At 40.9% G+C, this 22,075-nt stretch overlaps 1 pseudogene; it reads left to right on the forward strand.

Annotated features, from left to right (window-relative positions):
- Positions 1-356: 356 nt before the first annotated feature.
- LOC108711573 lies at positions 357-8,108 on the forward strand (annotated as a pseudogene).
- The last annotated feature ends 13,967 nt before the right edge of the window (positions 8,109-22,075 follow it).

The following is a 22,075-nucleotide window of genomic DNA, read 5'->3' on the forward strand; positions in this document are numbered from 1 at the left end:
ATCAGCATAACTAGTTGGGGGATTATGACTGAAGCTATTGGGGTACTACACTGTTGAGACCAGATGGACGTCGCTGCTGCAGCCATTCAGTGTGTAATAGAATTATTTGAGAGACACACTATGGGATCCATTCCCTTGCTGTAGTTCTGTGTTTCTTCTCCTGTTTGTCAGCTGTGGTTATAGATAATTCACTGTTTACAACAGGAAACCACAACTCTCTCTCTCTCTCACACACACACACAGGTTATATGGGCTCCTAATGGGATTCTGTGGGTGCAGCCAGTAATGTGAGTCCAGCAGGGGGGTCTCTCAGCCGGGAAACAGGGAACTACCTGCTGCTTCTGTCACCTCAGCCTCCAGGCCAGTCCCTGCGCAGCAGCAGCTGAGGCTTTCCCAGGGGAGAGGGTACCCCGCTCCATAAAGTGCAGGAAGTTTCTACGTAGTGTTATGTATTACAACTTCAGCTGCTGCTCTTGTCTCCTGCAATACAGAGGCATAGGAGGGGGCAGGGAAGAAGGAGGAGTGAGCTGGGAACACAGACTTGCTGGGACAGTGACAAGTTGCACATCCAGACAAGCAGCAACATATGGCTGTCGCTCCCTGTCCCGGGATCACTGACTGACTGACTGCCTGCCAGCCTCCAACCTGCCCTGCAACTGCCCAGCACTCAACATGGTAAGTGCCAACATATACCTTTGGGGTATTCCCTCTCCTCTATTATTTCTCCTATTCCCTGGGAGTGTTTTCACTCCCGACTGGATTTTTACTTTCACTTTTCAGGAAAGCAGATTAGTGTATATATTTGTGTATATCTGAGACTTGCTTCTTCTGGGGAGAAATGATTTGTAGCAGCCAAATGTATCCTCATTTCTACTGGCAGAGAGCTTGGAGTCTGTATCTGCGCCCCTAGGTTTTTAAAAATGACCAACTGCACAGAAGAGAAATGCTTTACCTTATTATGAGATATTTGTTCTTAGTCCCAGACTGTATAGTCACCAATGTTCCCTCTAAGGTGTGCGCTCATGCATACTCATTTTGAGGCCAAATTGTAGTGGGCACAAAGAATTTTAGATGGACTATTGATAGATGCAAGATGCAGGTTTTTCTTTTGAGCTGACCAGGCATGTACAATACTGCTCATTAAGTCAGAACTTTACACTCTGCCCAACAATAGCTTGTGTCAGATTGGGATGATGCCATGGTTTTTATCTTTTTGGTGACTTTCAGCCAGATATCGAATCGGCAGGTTGTCTCAATACATGGGCCAGTAATCTGCCAACAGGAATGGCCGAGTCAGCACCATTTATCAGCCCATGCATGGCCACCAACAGTGCTCATGTTTCATCCTAGTCCCCAAAAACCTACAAGAAGGTACCTTGACTCCTGATAAAAGTGACCATAGTGTGTGTGAATGGGATAGGGATCGTAAGGTGGCCATAAACGTAACAAGATCCAAGAAAGAGCATTTGTTTCAATACACACGTGTAGAGCTGAATTGTCAGATATACAGGTAGAAACAATAGAATTCTACCTGTATCTGACGATCCAGCACTAACAATGGCTGATGTTTGGGAGCCTTCAAAGGCACCCGATCAAAATTTTCCATCCAAGTCCTCTGCCGATATCAGTCAGCTCTTTTCCCACCATACACGCACTGAATATCGCACGAAAATTTGTTTCGTACGAAATTATCTGTGCGTTTATGGCCACCTTTAAATTGCAAATAGGGATGTTCTGAATCTGTCATTTTCAGTTTAAACTAAATGTCATCTGGAGATCTATTAACCACTAGCTGACAGTGTGCCGGTGGATCATGATCTCCCTGTTGGGCACCTGTGGTCTGTAACCTTGTGATTGGGGCCAGCTGGGCTGTGGGATTCAGCTTGGTTTAGTGCCCCCGTTGCAACATATTTTAAATGAAAAGTTTTGGACAATTTATATAAATGCCCTGCATGATAATCTATTCTTACTGAGGCACAGGCACCGGATGGGAGAAGGACCACCATAAAAAATATGGGGGCCGAAAACTATAAAGTTATCAGGGCCCTCCCCTCTAGAGGGCTCAGATTATTAACCCACCAGCGCCTTGTCCCAACATGAGAAGAAATATGAGCAATTTTATAATTTGTACGTGACCCTGAAACCAGGACAAGCATGTGAGTGGCCAAAGGGATGCAAGATTTGGCAGTGTTTTCTGAGTTCAGATTGAATAAAGCCAATGTTTGTGTTCTGTTTGCTAAATTCAAGGGTACGTTACGACTGACTGCATCTTTGTCTGAGGGATTTGTTTGCCTTTATAAAAGTAAGGGTGGTCCAATGAACTGGCACTACTCAAGGGTCTGGCCACAGCCACTCATGTGGCTTGGTACAGTTATCTTGCGGGACATTAATGGACGCAAGTGTCAGTTTATAAGTCTTTGCAGTGCGTGCAATGTTTTTAAAGTTCATAGAGTTTCAGAAATATCTGAAAATGAACTAGGCATATATATAGTAATAAACTGATGTGGAAATATACATAGATATACATTCACCCATCCCAATAACCACTTCTAGCCTAATAAATGACACCCCTGTATGTGACAAAAAGCACAAAGTTTGACCAGGTGCAGTAACCCATAACAACCAATAAGATGTTTCATTTACCAGGTTAGCGATCCTTTATATCAGAACACCACACATTTATATTAAAAATGCATTTCCAGGTTTATTTAAATATTCACAAGATATTTTCAGGGTGAACACTTAACACTATAAATCAGACATTACTATGAAATCCACTATACAAATCGATTATGTGACAGCAGTTCTCAGAATTAACAGGAAAGGATAAAAACAATTGCACAATCCCAGTTTTTACAATGTGGATTTCCTGCACTTAGTGGCTTAAAACACTTTGTAGTAGCATTTTGCTTGTGTTTTTCTTTCTTTTTCCTCTCTCTTTATTATTATTGTTGTTTGTATAATTCTTTGCAATCTTATTACAATACGATGCTGTAAAATTCTTTTGTTACTGACTTCAGAGAAAAGTTGCAATGTCTGGAAACTTGTATGATATAACCAAAGATTTGGAGCAAGATTTTTTTAATATTGGTAAATCATTTTATTTATGGGGGGGTTCTTATATTAAACTGCAAAGTAAAGGATTTAGAACGGAATTCTAAATTCTTAATAAGTGACCCAATATAGATATTAAAGTATTTTATGCCTCCAAGCTCACTCCTTTGCCTGGTTTTTATACAGATTTAATGGGTCCCTCCCGTCTAACCTTCTATAGACATAATATCTAAGGTCCCCTCTCTAGCTCTCATCATGTAAAGTCTTCTCCTTGATTCAAATACCAGATATGTTACCCAATACCAGTACTTCAAGTATGTTTGACCATTCTTTATTTTTTATTTTTTATTTTTTTATTTTTCTTTCCCTGCTTAGTTTTACACTTTATTTTGGGCTTTTGTGTTTCTGTTTATGTTGACAGAACTAATCTGTCTATTTGCACTACTGTTCTGGAGACTACTTACCGTATATGTATGATATTACAAGCTTCACATTTAGAGTCTTCTAGTGTACGTATCCGGAGTCAGCTCACCTCTTTCTTACTGCTTCCTAATACGATAGGCTAAGGGACATCCCTGGCTCTCAACAAACACTAGTTTGCATGATAGGTATTTTTGCAGTATGGAACTACGATTTATACAGCTGGGAAACCGCCAGTCTTGCGATTTTGATATCATTGTTAATTGTATTGCCTCACAGCTGTGATATGTCTTTTTTGAACTATGTACACTAAACATTTTCTATGCTTGTTTATACTCTGCAACTATTCTACTGTATGAAAAGTCTCATAAATAAAAACATTTAAAAATATTTTATGCCACTTAGTTCTATGTGCAGGAAATCTATATAGTAAAAGCTGGGATTGTGCAATTGTTTTTATCATATCCTGATAATTTTAAGAGAAATGTTGTCACATAATCAGTTTGTATATTTTATTTCATAGTAATGTCTGATTAGTACTGTTAACTGCTCACCCTGAAAATATCTTGTGAATATTTAAATAAACCTGGGAATCAGGCCGGACTGGAAATCAAAATAGGCCTTGGCATTCCAAGTACACAGAGGCCCAAACAGCCCCCCACCACAACCAGAAAGATGTTTGCATTTAAAGAGGTGGTTCACTTTTGGTATGTTATAGTCGAATTGCTAATTTTAAGTAACTTTTCAATTGCTGTTTATTTTTTATAGTTTTTGAATTTTGCCTTCTTCTGCTGACTATTTATAGCTTTCAAATGGGGTCACTGACCCCATATCAAAATCAAATGCTCTGTAAGACTACAAATTTATTGTTATTGCTACCTTTTAATACTCCTCTTTCTATTCAGGCCTCTCTTATTCATATTCCATTCTCTTACTCAAATCAAGTCATGGCTGCTGTGGTAAAAAACAAGTTAGTCACCCCCAAGTAATTGTATTTACATACCCCGGGCCTGTGCTCCTATCAGCAGAAAACTGCACCAGCCCGGGGTTCTTATGGCAAGCACCACAGAGTGATCTTCTCGCGGTTGCACATGCACAGTAGAGTGAAAATCCGAACTTTAACGAAGAAGTCAACTATTTCATTCTACTGAGCATGCGTCTGCCCCGGGAAATTTGAAGAATGAAGAAGCAGGAATAGGATCGCTCTGTACAGTTTTTTTTTTTATAGGTGCACCGGGGTGTGAGGTAAGTATATATAACCATTTGGAGGTGCCTACCTTTTTGCATCCCAAATAAAAATGCCCTTCCTTCTCCTTTAAGAACAGGTTCCGCCTGCTATGTACACTTTAATATTTAATCAAAATCCTTCAATGGGTTTGGTGGGACTTCCAAGTAAGTACAGCACTTAGGAGTGGGATGATGATGCCATGCTTTTCTTTTCTGGAAGGGTCATTACAACATCTTCTGCATTCTTAAAAGGAAAACAATTACTTCACAATGAATACTCAACCAACAGATAATGCATCTTATATATTAGTGGCCTACCAGAGAATCTTACCAAACTGGCATATACATATCAGTAAACATTGCCCTTTAACATCCTTTCTATTGAGCCGCCATTTTGTGTTGTTCTGGGTGTTACTCACTGATCACCTGACAGGAAATAATGCAGGTTCTACTGAAACAGGAAGAAGTTTGTTTGTAAAAGACAGCTTTGCCCTTTCATTTGCTAATCTAACTCAGCATGTATGTGTGTCCATGGTTTGTGTGTGAGCACAATGCCTTATATGAGCCAGAGGGGTAGGCTTTAGTAAAAAAGTATAATTTTCATGAAAAAGGCTTTATTTATATGAAACAGTGTTTTACACATGGGCTGTTTTATATGATATATAGTTATAGGGACCTGCAATGTTCAGGGTTATCATAGGATTACTTGTGTATGAAGAAGATTCCAGCATTCCTTCTCTTTTCTCCCCCCAGGCGAGCAACAATCTGGAATTATGTCAGCGCAACGCAGATGAGGTGAAAGTCTTGATGAAAAACAATGTTGACAAGGTCATTGAGAGAGAAGGGAAGATATCTGACTTAGAGGATCGATCCAATGATTTGCTTAACATGGTATGTCAAGGGACAGCCCGTATAAACTGTACATACATACACACGTGTTTTTTATTATCTGTGCAGCACACTCTTAATTCTCTCACTCACATGTTTTGTATGCAGTCTCCTTCCCTGTGTGTACTGAGCACATTCCACATCCCCAGTCTTTATTCATACAGAACTGAACCTGCTACAACCCTCTCCACTGTTAATGTCATGTTCCCATAACATCAAGTTAACGGGGTATGTGGGTACAAAAGTGGGAATGACAGTTCCCAGATGTACAGCCATTATCTGCTGGCTTCAGAGCAGTGCAAAGCAACCATGATGGCTCAGGTGCTTGTCACAAGGAGTTATTCGCAGAAGGAGTACTTTGCTTGCAGTTGAGCAACTTATGTAATAGAGACACGATTATTACCTTCAATTCCCAGGCGTAACTTGGTGCCCCTGGAATTAAGCACTATCGGACTAGTCCCTCGATCAACTTGTACTATGAGCTATCTTCTATAACCCTGTATTCCCTCACTTGCTAAAAAGCCATCCAACCCCTTCTTAAAGCTATCTAATGTATCAGCCTGTACAACTGATTCAGGGAGACAATTCCACATCTTCACAGCTCTCACTGTAAAAAACCCCTTCCGAATATTTAGGCGGAACCTCCTTTCTTCTAATCGGAATGGGTGACCTCGTGTCAGCTGGAATGACCTACTGGTAAATAAAGCATTAGAGAGATTATTATATGATCCCCTTATATATTTATACATAGTTATCATATCACCCCTTAAGCGCCTCTTCTCCAGTGTGAACATCCCCAATTTGGCCAGTCTTTCCTCATAGCTAAGATTTTCCATACATTTTACAGCCTGGTTGCTCTTCTCTGTACCCTCTCTAATACAATAATGTCCTGTTTGAGTGATGGAGACCAAAACTGTACGGCATATTCTAGATGGGGCCTTACCAGTGCACTATACAGTGGAAGAATGACTGCTTCAATGCCCCTTTTAATACAGCTCAAGAACTTATTTGCCCTTGATGCTGCTGACCAATGCTGGAGGTCCAGGGAATAGATATTTCACATGATGGTTTACCAAGGAGCGGGTATGATTTGTAATGATTGCACAATGCAGTGCATTCTGCTGACAGGAGGCCATTCAACCCCCTTGTTTGTCTGAGAGAAGCTGCAAGAGCAGGGGAAACCAGCCCCTCCATACAAGGAAAAAAGGAAAACACTGAGTAGGAAAAAGCAGGAAGGAAAGAATTTTGTAACATTGTGACAATGGCAGGGCACGGGTTACAGATGTTACAGGTTCCCACCTACCTCAACACTAAACCCATTTCAGGCTATTCAACTCCAGGATTACTGGAGACTAATCCCACACAACAGGGGGCATGTCTGCTTTCTGATTTTCATTAGAAAATGACCAGACTGCAGACCACAAGGTTTAATATATCTGTAATGTACCTAATAACTTTCTTTTTTGCACTTAGGCCAGCAACTTTCAGAGAACTGCCCAGAAAGTGGAACAACACACCCGTTGGCAGAAGTGGCGCTGGTACATCATTGGTGGAGGGATAGTGGCTGTGGTTGTGATCATCCTCATCATCATCATTGTGTTGTTCACATTGCCAGAATAATCGGACCCTTAATTATGCCAATGGAGTAAATTAGACTAAAGGAGGGGTTTGTGTCACTTAGAGTACACCCTTGAGTCTTTCGGGGTGACAGACTTTACTGCAAAGCTTCCCCTGCAGATCATTGCTCCTTGCAGAATGTCTACCTATACTTACCTGCAGGGATGTATCCCATTGTTCTTTATTTACAAAGAGATGAGTAGGATCACAGTTGTTTTTATTTTGCTATAAAAAGACTGATGCTTTTATGCCTGCCGTTTGCACACTGAAAGAAAGCTACATTTTCCCCTTTTGCCTACCTGCAGGGCAAATGTGTTGTGTTACCGTCCTTTCTATTTAGCTGCATAGAGACTTGCAGAGCATTGCTTCAAAGCAACCCAAGGGTGGAACAAAGGCTTTGTCTATGCCTCGATTGGAAATGATCCTTCCTTCAAAAAAAAAAAACACAATAAAATATAGAAAAACAAAACTGCACCCACTTGATTCAGTGGGGAGAGACAAGGATTGAATGTGCTGGGTGCCATGGGACAGCAAAGAGACTGGTAGCAAAGGTTGGTTGACTGGCAGGTATAAATAAGGAAAAGGTATGGGAGAGGAGGAAAGAGCATGAAAAAGAATGTATTTATCAGGCAAACTGAGGGACTTAAATCACAACAGAGTAAGGCAATGCCCCTGGGAACCCAAGTGTCATAACAAAGATATTAAAATGGAAGATTTATGTAAATACAAGAAGGCGAGAAGTAGTAGTTGCAGTTATTAGACATCCTGTTTTTGTGCGTTTCCTGTTTCTGGATACATAATTCAACTTCTTTCACCTCTTGCTATATCCCCTGGTGAGGGTGCTCAGGGCTTGTAGCAATTCCTCATTTAAAGCCAAAAAATAAACTGTATTTGGCACAACAGTTATGTCCCAGCACTTATAAAATGTTTGCTTTGAAGCTGAAATGTAGTTGCTATTTGAACTGAACAACGTTTTTATCTTCCTATCCATATATCTTCAGGTACTGGGCAACTATAGCTGAATTAGAGCCATGAAAGTCTGAAGGGTCCTAGTTGCCCCCTAGGTACGTGCCTCTGATGCCTACCCTTTTCTGACAGAAGGAATGTTACTGTAAGACTATAAAAAATGGGTACAAGTGGCTTAAATATGATTTTTGCAGTAAAAGTTGTTATTAGTGGGTCTAGAGAAAAAGGGATGTTTATTACTCCGGCTATTTGTGTTCTGATATGGGAAGTACTGTTATTGTTGACTCCCACTCTGCTTTTTTATCAAAAGCAATAGAGGTATACCCCCCAAAAAAACCATAAGGGGGCAGGCGTAAACCACAATGACAAGGTACTGGCACAAAAGTCTCCACCAGGAGCCAAGCGAAGGACTCTTTAAAGGACAAGTACAGTGAAATTCACTGGAGGGTGCCATTGTGTTAGACACCCCCCAGTAAATATAATCTGTAACCATTCTGGGGTACTGCATGTGCACTACCAGGATAGTGCAGATGATATCTGAGGCTACGGGAAAGATGCTGGCGCCCCAGTTACAGAACCCGTACCCGGTGCACTTTTCAATGGATATCGATTGTATTCACTAAGGGGGCTTCCCAAAATTAATTTCATTTTACCTGTTCTTTAAGTGTTCACACTTTTAATATCTTTAAATGTGAATTACTTTTTCTGCAGAAAGCTGATTCCAGTGGCATCCAAGTGATTCCAAGAAGAACACAGTTATGTTCAATCAACTTAGATTTAATCTTCTTTTAGGTTTACGACTTTGAACAAATCTGTAGGTACATTCATTAAGAATGTCCAGAGATAACACTTAACAGAAGCACAAATACATGAGGAATCAGCAAGGGGCTGATGCTTGGCCTGCGTATAACCGAATCATCTGATCTGCTGACCTCCACTCGCCCCGTTGTCTGCATTGGGTTATATTGTTAAACCATACCGCCCAACATTTTGGAAATAGAAAGAGAGACAAAAAGATTTTGAAAGAAAAAGTTTGACCACGCCCATTTTTGTGACCACACCACCTCATTACCATGTCCATTTTACAAAATTTGGCAGGTTATGAAAGTTTGAACACATTTCTGTGGTTTTTATGTTTTCTGACAGTTTTGCTAATGAAGGTGAATTGCCCTTTAAGCTGCAAGTCACAGTTTCCCCAAGAGACCTGCTTGTTAGAGAAGTATTTAAGTATCTATTCTGGGCTCTCTGCCAAAAGCCAATTAAGTGAGTAACTTTGTATTTTTTTACTGGCTGTTCAGTGCCCGAGATCAAGGAAAAAAGTCTGGACATTTCAGTAACAAACCTGGGACTGCAGGTTGAGCTGTCAAAATCGTGACTGTCCAGCGAAAAACGGGACAGTCTGGAGGTATAGTTAAACCAGCCCATTAGGGAGAGGACAAAGTGATCATGGATTTTTCTGATTATAGGACAGAAACCCACCAGGATGACACCAGCTCTGATCAGCCCACCCCTGTGCCTGCACTCAGAGCCACTGTTTTGGCCTGGTTACAGGCACACAGAGCATATTATGGTGCTAAAAACCGATGCAGTAGATACAGGCACAAGGTTGGGCTGATTGGAGCTTAAGGGCTGATTCTTGGCCCACTTTTATTACAGCCTAGTGTGGCTGTAGCCTAAGGAACATAGTCACAAAGCTTCCTGAGATTAACGGGTATTGAACAGGTACCTTTTAAAATTGTGGGAATGATCGGAATACAGTTTGGTTACATGAGAATGCTGAATATAGGTTCCATTCACAATCCATGTTCCATCTAGGGCTAAGTGAGGATGTTGGTCTTACTTGTGGGGGCTGGATCATGTTGGGTTGGTCATCACTGAATGCTGCCCGGGACACATTCCACACCCACTTACAGCACCTTTAGGCGGTTCAACCATCTTCTTTTATGTTATAATTCATCCCTTTAAACATTTCTCTTCACTCTTGTTGTTAGTCATTTATTTTGCTAATGTGTAGGAGACACCTTAGATCTTTGGACTATGCCAGATGTTTTGGTCCCAGTTGAATTAATCAGTAGAGTAGTGATGTGCGGGCCGGCCCAATACTCGCGGGACCCGTGGATTGGGCGGGTTCGGGCCACCACGCTGCTCCTCTTGTGGGTCGTGGACTTGTTCGGGTTGAGTTCTTCCACCTGCATGACCTTAGACTGCTGGCTTCCGACTTCCTGTTTTATAGACTTGCGCCTACCCCGCCCCTTTTTGTGACATCATCAGCAGGGCGGGTCAGCACGGGTCTATATAATGGATGGGTGAAGGCGGATGTCGAGGTTTTCTCGACCTGCACATCACTACAGTGGAGGTCTTAGTTTGTATTCACACTGATATTTTTTTAACTGTCCTTTACTGAAATGTGTAGGTTATTTGCATTCATTTGTTTGTTTTGTATGTGCTACTACTTACTTTACCCTTCTTTTATGGCTGCCTGTTAGGAACAGTCTGCACGATCGTGGGGTGCTCTATCTGTTCGAAATCTACTTGTTGAAAGTGCTGGGTGCTCAACCGGAAGACCCTTCCCTTGCACAGGGTCAGAGGTACATGTAGAAAATAATCCAGAAGCACGTTGCCCTTTTTTTTCGTATACACATGAGCTAAATAAAGCACCTATTTCATTAATCAAGATTCTGGTGTGCTTCTGGATTATTTTCTACATGTTAGGAATAGTCTGGGAAAACTAAATATCAGTCAATATTCATATCAGGACAGTATTTTAATGGACAAGTATGATCAATGATAGCAGATTGAGAATGACCGCGGGCAGCTTTTTCCCAGCCATTCAAAGGATCTGACCATGACTTTAGCTCTGTGCTACTTGTTGTCTTCCTTCAGCTGTTTGGGACCCCATTGTTTCACTGCTCCCTCAGCGTCCCTTGGGCTTCGTGCCAAGCAAAAAGAATGCCAGCCCTGTGCTGTTCACTGTGTACAAAGGGCATGTGACTTGGAACAAAAAAGAGAGAATGAATGCCTGGGTGTCTGAGAAAGATGGAGGGAAATGATGAGAGAATGAGAGACAATAAAGGTCTACTTTCTCCATGAATTGATTCATCACATGAAATATCACAGGGTTGGGACTGGCCAGAGGCACCCACCCTGCACTGAAACAAAATAACAATTACAGTACAGATTTTATTACATATCAATACTGAAATGTTATATACGAGGGTATCATATAAGTGTTGTATGCGGTTATACAGACAATGCACCATACACCATACCCAAAATCAGTGTAGGGGGGGGTCAGCCTAAACAAAGTTCATGCTGAGCATTTTCTATTCACTATACTCAAACATTTGTCAGTTGTGCTCAAATCTGAATATGCAAGTTGGGTTGGAACTCCATTCAGATAAATCTGTTATGGAGAATTTGGTACTATTCATACTGTAGTAGAGATTCTATACATCCCTAATGTTGGCATTCCTACGATACCTTTATTGGCTAACTAAGATAATAATAGCAACTTCGTGAGGCAACTGCAGGCGACTTCGGAAAACGAAGTGCCGCGAGTGCCATGCCGCAGGCGATTTTTCATTCTAGCAGGCGGAAGACAGGGGGAAGCAGTTCAGGGAGATTAGTCGCCCCAAAGAAGAGGCGATTAGTCACCGGACGACTAAATCTCCCTGAATCTCCCAGTGTGACCTTACCCTTAGTTCTCTTTTCAAGCTGATTACACTAAAATGTTCTAAAAAGCTTGTTATGATTATCTTAGTTAAAGATATTGCCTTTATACCACTTTGTTATTAGTTATTTCAAAAGGGTTGTCCTGTTACATTTTTACCCATTTCTTATTCATTTCCCAGCATTTCCTGCTCTGCTTGCCAGGATCTAACCCTCCTAAACATCCCCTTCCTGTAAAGAGGAGCTTATAATCAGATCCTCCCGGAGCCAAATGGTAATTATCCTCTAACACAGTGATATGCAACACTTTCCATGCACTGGGCAGATCCTTAGAAGCATAATGTGTCTAAGGACCAGATTATATTCTAAATTCACTAAAGGAATTAAGCAGTGATTCATCATATCCTTTTCTTAGTTACCATCCAAAACCACTTAGTCTATAAATTTTAATCCCAGTCCCTAAAATCTTGAGCTCATCTATATGTTATGTCTGGCCACTCCCCTGACATGCCTACATATATCTATCTATATATACACCTCTAGCCTGCCCAAACTTTTTCCATTCTCAGCTAATCCCCGATTCGGGACCATCACATCTTTCCAGGGTTCCTGACTAGCCTTCCACCTATCTCCATTGATGGCGGTGCAGAGTATGTGCAATGCTAGGGAAGTGCTACCATGAGTAGCACACTGAGATCAAGACACTCCTTATTGGTAGCAAAACAGAAGGAATCATAGGAAGGGATTCTGGGTTATCTTCTGCTTTTTCCATGTTAACGTTTACTTAATTTTCTAGTAGACGTAAGGTATGAAGATCCAAGTTACGAAAAGATCTGTTATCTGGAAAACACCAGGGGGCAGATTTACTAAAGGGCGAAGTGACTAACACTAGCGAAAATTCACCAGTGTGATGTCATTTCGTTTGCCGATTTACTAACGGGCGCAGGCGTAACTTCACTAGCGAAGGAGATAGACTCTAGTGGTAATTCGCTCTGGCGAAGTTGCGCTCTGGTGAATGGACGTAACTACGCAAATTCACTAAGATGCGGATTTTACTGAACGTTAGCTCTTGCGCCAGACTTGCCTTCGCCACCTCAGACCAGGCGAAGTGCAATAGAGTAGATAGGACTTCCTCAATAAATAGTTGAAAATTTCTCCAAAGTCCCAAAAAACGCTGGCGACTTTTCATTTTTTCTGGGGTACAACTGCTTCCCCCCTACATTTCCTAACATATGGCACATAAACTATACACTGGGCTCATGTGTAGGGCAATATAACAACTTTATTTTATTTTATTAAGGTTTCCTGGGCTTGTGTAGTGTAATGTATTTGCTGCAACATATACGTCCATTCAAACTTTAACTTCCCTCCGTATGCAAATTAACCAACACTAGCGCAACTTCAATTTGCTTGCCGCAGTAACGCTAGCGCTTCATCGCCAGCGCTCGGCACCCTGGACGCAATTTTGGATTTTAGTGAAACAGCGTTGTCCTGGCGAATCTACACCTGGCGAAGTGTTGCCATGTGAGCGTAGAAGTCGCTGGCGAATTTTCAGAGGTTAGTGAATTTGCCCCCAGATCCAGAGCATTCTGGATAACAGCTCCCATACCTGTACTGTTTTATTACTACAGAGAAAAAAGGAAATCATTTTATAAAATATGGATTATTTGGATAAAATGGGGTCTTTGGGAGATGGCCTTTCCGAATAATGGGTTTCCAGATAACGGATCCAATACCTGTATCTTCATTGAATCAGTAAGATGGACAGTTTGAGTCTGGCTGCAGAAATGTGATATCTGGTTTCACAGAGATATTTTTTAGGCTCCCAGTCACCTATTTACACCTGCTCAGGGAGATCTTCTGTGTCCAACCGAAATTACTCCCTGGCTGGGATATAAACAGCTGAATTCTTGTTCCTTGTGCAACTGCAATTGTAATGGGGGTGGGTAGTGAAGAAAAGGGCTGGGGATTAGGTGGACAGAGGCATGACTTGGTGGAAGTTGGCAATAAAGGGGTCAGGGGTATAACTGGCCAGGAGTATAACACTGGAGGTGCCTAAACTGACGCTCAATTTATTTGTTTGTATTTTTTTAAAAAACACACATGGTTTTGGGGAAGAGGACCTTCACTTCTAATTACATAACTGGCCTATAGGTTCTCCTGTGTGACGCCTGACTTCCCGTACATGGGTATTTTTGTCACTCAGCAGGAAACACATTAAAAAAAAAAAAACTGTATTTTTTTCCTGAGCTGTATAGAATTACACATGATAAATAGGAGTTAATAGCTTTTTGAGATTGGCTGTGTATTCATTTCGTACCGACGATTCCACTTGCTATTCTAGAATAAATAGATGGAAGAAATCATTTATTTAAGCAGGAAGCTGTTTGTGTCTAGATGTATTAAAAAAAAGATGATGTTTTGCAAGTGGGTGAAGTCTGTTTAACAAGTAACATTGTCTAAAAGGAGTTAAACAAATGCTGCTTTCAGTAGTAATAGTTTTGACGTATGGCTTTAAAAGCACTGATAAGTAATAATGAATTAATAATAAATGTATAGTGATAAGTTGCTTAGAATTACGTTTTATTTTATTAGGCACATTTTTAGTTTAAGTTTGATTTTCCCTTTAAAGGCCAATTGCAAACACTCTTGTGATAACACTGTGTACAACTAAACGTTACATTGGTGGTGAACTCCCTTTAATAAAAGTTGCTGTGTGTTTTATTTTTGTGTTGTGTGACGCCACCTCCCTCAAGATCCTGACTCGGTACATTTGCACAGGCACAAGTTACTAAATTCGCAAGGAGCATTTTGTTAAATCTAGGGATGCACCGAATCCACTATTTTGGATCAGGCAGAATCCTTCGTGAAAGATTTGGGGGTTTGAATCCAAATCCTAATTTACATATGCAAATTAGGGGTGGGAAGGGAAAAACATTTTTTACTTCCTTGTTTTGTGACAAAAAGTCACACAATTTCCCTCTCCGCCTCTAATTTGCATATGCAATTTAGGATTCGGATTCGGTTCAGCCGGACAGAAGGATTCGGCCGAATCCGAATCCTGCTGAAAAAGGCCGAATCCCGAACCGAATTCTGGATTCGGTGCATCCCTAGTTAAATCTACCGCTAAATCTGTTTAAGGCTTTGAGCCTCTAGTAATTATGGAACTCCTAGCAGATGAAATCCTAAGCACGGTTGTTGATATCTGTCAGTGTGTAATTGCTCCTGGTTGCAGAGCGAGTATCACACGAGAACCTATAAATAACTTGGGCACAGCTCTCTCAACACCATTCAGTTCAAAGTCCCAGAGTACAGTCCCCACTGCTTTCTATCTTTAGTTCCTCTCGGTCTCCTAGGAGTATCTATGTCTAGTACAGAGGATCCTAAATGGGGGAGCAGTTTTATTTTATTAGGATGAGATTTGGGTACTGATACCAAGCTGGTTTTCATATCAGGGCACTGGACAAATGGTGGACCACAAAGAGGAGCACGACATGACAAAAAATACCATCCTATTGGACAGTGTGCCAAGTTCCCTCTCTGGTCTCCATTACAATAGCTGCAATAGCCCATGACCCTCCTTCCCTTTATGCCCCAGAGGGAAATAAGGTATATTTGAACTGTAGTGAGACATACACAATAATACAGTATGTGGCACCCTTACCATCACCCTGCCATTGGCACATACTATTAGAAGGAAAGCCTTTCATGAATATATGAATATTGTAACATTGAGACATGCCTCACATGGTAACATATATAATTCAGTTCCCTGTCAGGTCTGTCTACAGGCCCGGATTTGTGGAAAGGCCACCTAGGCACGGGCAGGATTTTAGGGGGGCGGCATGCTGCCCAACCACACCCACATTGGTTCAAAAACACTGGGGATGCGCTGGAGATACAATCATTTTTTAAATTTTCTATGCGCTAATCATCATTGCTCCAGTCCAGATGATGAAAATTTGCACGAATAAAGGGGAGGAGACAGGGGCGACGGACGGCAGTAGGCCTAGGGGCAGCCACTATGTAAATCTGGCCCTGTCTGTCTAGCAGTTGGCTGCCTGCCCACTACAATGCAAACTCCTTAGTTCTGCCAGCTCTTCCGCACATCCAGCTGCAAGTGTAGTGTTAACAATGTTTTGTGGGATATTTTCAGTAAAGCTGCACAAAATGTAACTTTTAAAGGAACAGTTCAGCGTGAAAATAAAAACTGGGTAAATAGATAGACTGTGCAAAATAAAAAATGTTTCTAATATAGTTAGTTAGCCAAAAATGTAATGTATAAAGGCTGGAGTGACTGGATGTCTAACATAATAGCCAGAACACTACTTCCTGCTTTTCAGCTCTATAACTCTGAGTTAGTCAGCGACTTTAAAGGGGGTCTGTACAACGAGTTTGCGATTGATCCTCAGCATTCAGCTCAGATTCAAAAGCAACAGATATGACCCATGTGGCCCCCTCAAGTCTCCGATTGGTTACCGCCTGGTAACCAGGGTAACAAAGAGAGCTGAAAAGCAGGAAGAAGTGTTCTGGCTATTATGTTAGACATCCAGTCACTGCAGCCTTTATACATTACGTTTTGGGCTAACTAACTACATTGGAAACATTTTCTATTTTGCACAGCCTCTCTATTTACCCAGTTTTTTATTTTTACACTGAACAGTTCCTTTAAGGCTAATTCTTTTATTTTTAGAGATTTTTATTTATTCAGGGGGAATTTTAGATAGTGTCTATTAGTGTCTATAACAAAGATAGTGTCTATTAATAAAGATAAAGATTAATGCTAACAAAAGACAATGTGCAAAACTTGACATTATTCTATGTTTGGTACGGAAAATTCCCTCAGAATTACAGTACTATTGTGTTGCCATTAGGAACAAGCAATGCTCTAATACAGACACACAAAATTCACTTCTCTTTATCAATTGTCCACAAATTGCTTTTGCCCTAATAATGGGGTAGTCGTATGGCTATGGCGTGGGCATTCTCTTACACACCCTCCATTCACATTCTATTCAGATGCAAAAGATAGTATTGAGTCAAAGTGGACCCTGTATTAAACGGTTTGTTCTGACGTCTTTTCATGAACTTTTATTATGTTATAGAATGGCAACTTTTCAAAACTGAGTTTTTGAATTCTTTGTCTCTTTCTTTAAAGGGGACCTGTCACCCAAAAAAAAATTATTTAAATCAGATTTTATCACATAGGCAAGCAAAATGAACTTTAATTACACTTTATAAATCATTCAGTCTGGCAATTCATAATTATAGCAAGCAGGCAGGAAGCATTTTGTGGACACTTATTAAGACAAGTCTTGTATCATCTCAGAATCTTGTTTGTGCACCAGAATGGGGGGCCTGATGTCCATCCCCATGTCCTGGTTACACAATTAAATGGTAAAGAGAATGGGGGAATGTGGGGAGAGCAGTGACATCTAGAAAGTGCCCAGGGCATAGAGGCGGGGCAGACAATATTTGATTGACAGCTGAGATTTTTAAATGAGCTTACAACAGCTATGAATGCTTTAATAAAAAATAGAAATTGGATTTCATGTTTAATTTGAAAAGGACTTTTATTATACAGATTTTTGTGTCTAGGTGACAGGTCCACTTTAACTTCTTTCTAGCTTTCATATGGGGCGGGGGTCACAGACCCCGGCAGGCAAAAAATGATTGCTTTGAAAAGCTAAAAGGTTATTGTTACCTATTATTACTTATCTATTCTTCTGTACTGTAGATACAACTAAAAGTTGTCAAGATATTATTTGGCTGGCATGTCATGTTCATAAGACAAATTTTTATTACAAATTTCTTTGACATCATTGTGACTTTCCCTACAGACCAATTCATGCCCTTTATGCAGACACGAGCCGCCCACTGACAGCCCAGAGTATGAGAAATACAAACAAGAAAAGGTATAAACACAAGAAACAAAAGACTGCAGAGAGAAATTGAAGCTCTTGCTTGGGATTAGTGAAAATGGACAGCACACACAAAAATCGCACTAACTCTATGGTGTCAGATTGAGTTGTGGGCAACATGTGATACATTGCAGAAGTCGTCCACCAGGTGGCATGATGGTGGATTCTGTAGGTTGTAGTTCTGCAATGTCTGGATATGGCCTGCTCCCTATTCCTGCTGTAGATCAATTGCTGATCAATGTAAGTTAGATATACATGATACAAGTCACCAAGGTAGTGGATTTTTTCCTGATTTGAAGCATTGAGCTGATTATTTGTTCCCCAGGGCAATAATTGGATCATACTGCAGGCCATGCAGCACCACTGGGGGAATACGGCATCATGGCAGACCTGGTTAATAGATATTCACATCCATGTACATAATCATACAGTTGTGAGAAGACACAGCTATCAAGCTTTATTTATTTATTCTTTTCATTCCATGTGAAGCAGTTTCTCATGTGACTTTATCCTCGTGTGAGTTGACATTCCTTCTTTGTATGTTACAGGCACTGAGACAACTGAAAGAACACCGGCTGGAATGTTTTCATGGTGCCATGTACACCTAATGAATGGAGAAGCTCTCACCTCAGTACTCACGGGATCTTCTTAATAACTCCTAAAACATTTTAATTTCTTCTGTAGCAGAACATTGTAGGACAGGGATCTTCACTTACTGTATCCCTCATTCTTATCCTTATCTTATCATCCTTATTATCTTATTATCCTTATTCTTATCCTGTTCAACTACAACTTCCAGTCTTTTTTCATAACATGAAATTTAAGATCAACATCAGCAAGATGAAAGATCCCTGGCTTAGTGTTCTTCAGCCTTGTATTATGCTATATTCATTTTATTATAATGGAAGATTAGGATTATTTTTGTAACAAACACAAAGTCTCTAAAATCAGTGGAATCTGGCAAATGCCAGAGGGGCTGCTGTAAGATGCCATAGACCAGTGATCCCCAACCAGTAGCTCATGTGCAACATGTTGCTCTCCAACCCCTTGGATGTTGCTCTCAGTGTCCTCAAAGCAGGTGCTTATTTTCGAATTTCTGGTTTGGAGGCAAGTTTTAATTGCATAAAAACTAAGTAAAGTGCCAAGTAGAGTCTCTTGTAGGCTGCCAGTCCACATAGGGGCTACCAAAAAGCCAATCATAGCCCTTATCTGGCACCCCATGGGACTTTTTCATGCTTGTGTTGCTCCCCAACTGTTTTTACATTTGCATGTGGCTCACGGGTAAAAAAGGTTGTTGACCCCTGCCATAGACGGACACTATTTATTGGGCCTATAGGGAGATGTTCGGGCCTGTGTGTTTTTGAAATTCCAGGACCTATTTTGATTTTCAAGCCTGTCTAAAATTACTTGCCTGTGTGCACTGGAATGAAGACTACCCTTATATGGACCAAAATGGCAATTTTCTACATTAAAAGGAAAAAAAGACGCTTGATAATAATTGTTATTATTAATATGTATTTATATTATGTATTTGTATCCACTTGAACAAAGGGCCCCTGTGACAACTTTGAGTAAATCTAGATGAGAGACTGTAATCTGAAACTTTTAATCGGTCATTGCAATCAGTTGGGCTTGCCTACAAATTGGACTGCACACTGCCCCAATAAAGCTGTGGTGGGGTACAGGAGGTACATCTGTAGGGGACCCATTAATTTTTTTAGAATATTTTTTTTTCAATGACAGCCCTTCTATTTAATTTTTGTTTTCACTATAGCTCCCTTTTAAACGGTGTTACTTCACTTTAATCTGAATGCAATGGCTCGGGGACCAGGTTTGTCAAACTGGTGGCCCCCAGACACTTGTCATACTTTGTTAGATGGGATCTAAACCCCAAAAATAAATTAATCTAAATTTACTCAGTGTGCTTCTCTGAACACTTTAGTAATTGAATCTGATTTTCTGTTTGCTGAGATATTTGCATTTGTAGACTGTGAATACAAGGTTCTTAGCCCAACTGCAGTAACCCAAAGGATAACTTAGGTGCCTAGACGGGGCTGCTGACAGTTTGGACCTTCAAAAAGAGCTGTTAAGCCAAGCCTACTTTTAGCAGTCTACACGGGTCAGGGCACACGCTCAGATTTGGGGAGATTAGTCGTCAAGCGACAAATCTCCTCTTCTTCGGGGTGACTAATCTCCCCGAACTGCCTCCCACCAGCTAGAATGTAAATCGCCAGCAGGACGGCACTCGGAGCACTTAGTGTGCCCTGACCCTAAAAGTGTCTGTAAACATTAACTTTATTCTATCAAACATTTTTCTGGGATATATTTCACCTGTCAGTTAAATTTTAGTAGGAACTTATTTGCTTTCCTCTTCTACCTCTTTCTAGCTCTTAAATGGTCACTGACCCCAGTTGTTAAACAATGTTGTTCTGTGCCGCTGTGCAGGCCCTCTGGAAAACCATAAAAAGTAAAAAAGAAAACCAATTGCAAATTGTCTTGAATGGCAATCATACTAAAAGTTATAGGGTTAGTTCACACGAGGAAATTCGGGGAGATTTTGTCACCTGGCGACTAATCGCCTCGTCTTCTGAGCGACAATCTCCCCGAACTGCCTCAGCGTGTTTTCCCATAGGCTATAAAGAAAAGTCACCTGCGCTAAAGCCTATGGGAAAACACACTGAGGCAGTTCGGGGAGATAGTCGCTCAGAAGACGAGGCGATTAGTCGCCAGGCGACAAAATCTCCCCGAATCTCCTCCTGTGGCCTTACCCTTAAGTTTGGGTCGTTGCTTTTTGTGGTTTTGTTTAAATTTGGTTTAAATGGCAAAAGTTATTCTTTTCTTGAGTTTAAATATTAATTAGTAAAAAAAGGTTTGATGTTTATTGTATTCTCTGCTGAGCCAGCATCCTTTCATGGGTGCTTACTTGTAGATTCCATGGCAAGATCAACAGAACTGGGCCTTCTGGTCTGGCTTAATGGAGAACTAAAGAAGTAACTAGAAATGTTGTACATGATGTTTTGTGCTTCTGTACCAGCCCAAACCACAGCCCTTTAGCAGTAAAGATCTGTGTCTCCAAAGATGCCCCAGTAGCTCCCCATCTTCTTTTCTGCTGATTCACTGCACATGCTCTGTGCTGCTGTCACTTACTGAGCTTAGGGACCCACTCACAATATACAGTACATATAGAATAGAAATGTCACAATATAAGGCTGATTAGTAATTAATACAGATAATTACTACATGGCAGCACAGAAACCAGTGCAATTAGCATCAGAATTTAATAATCAGCCCTGTAGCATCAGCTTATATTACAGACCAACCTCATTTTCTGCTGGATAATTAGTGACGACCCCTAAACTTAGCTTCTCAACAGCTGCTCAGAGCCCACTGAGCATGTGAGTGTCACAGACACTTTCCAAGATGGTGACCCCCTGTGACAAGTTTGAAGTCCTGGATCATTGCTGCTATTGACAAGCTGGAACTTTAGGCTGGTGCAATAATTTCAGTATATAAAATATGGCCTCATTAGCCACATTCATTTTTAGGGTTTATCTTGCCATGGTTCTACACTGTTCATAAACAGCATCCCCATAGTGTGACAGCTGTAACAACACTAGAAACAAAGCTTTCACTTTTTTTATTTTTTTTTATTTTAACAGAAGTATAGGCAGGGTATAAGACAAATAAACCCAGTAGTGTAACAGTCACAGATAATGGCCGCTTCTGTAGCAGCAGAATTTTTCAGCTCCTTTGGGTAACAAGAACCACAGCCGTGTCGCCCTTTAAGATGCTGTTTCCTGTACGTTGTTTCCTGTTAAGTGGCAGTGAGGAAGTGTGAGACAAGTTCCAGACAGGGAGGATTCTCCCATTCCAGCGGCGGCAGCAAGAGTCACCTTTCAGATAGAAAATAAAATAAGACAAGTCTCTACAATAGAAATTTTAAGGCTTGTGGAAATGTGTCCTTGAGGGTGGATGTTGTTGGCAGAGCAGGGGAAAAGGCGATGCTGGTCTTCAACAAGTGACATCTAGGGGTCACTTTGGGGAAAAGATGTTATTGCAAAAATGTGCAGAGGTGAATGTTTGTGTGTGGCCCACCTGCCAGTGCTCCAGTGTCAAAGTAAATCGTGTCATATTCGCATGTAATGAAATAACACTGCCGCGTATGCAAATAAACTCGGTGGCAGTTGGATAAATGCCATGTGATACAGTAAGAAAAGAACAAAAGATTTGGATAATTCCTCAAGACTATAAGAAATGAATGTAATCTTCATTCTTACTCCGAAGGACTCACATATTCAACCTTACTATCAATA

This window comes from Xenopus laevis, chromosome 3L (assembly GCF_017654675.1).
Source record: "Xenopus laevis strain J_2021 chromosome 3L, Xenopus_laevis_v10.1, whole genome shotgun sequence".
NCBI lineage: Eukaryota > Metazoa > Chordata > Amphibia > Anura > Pipidae > Xenopus > Xenopus laevis.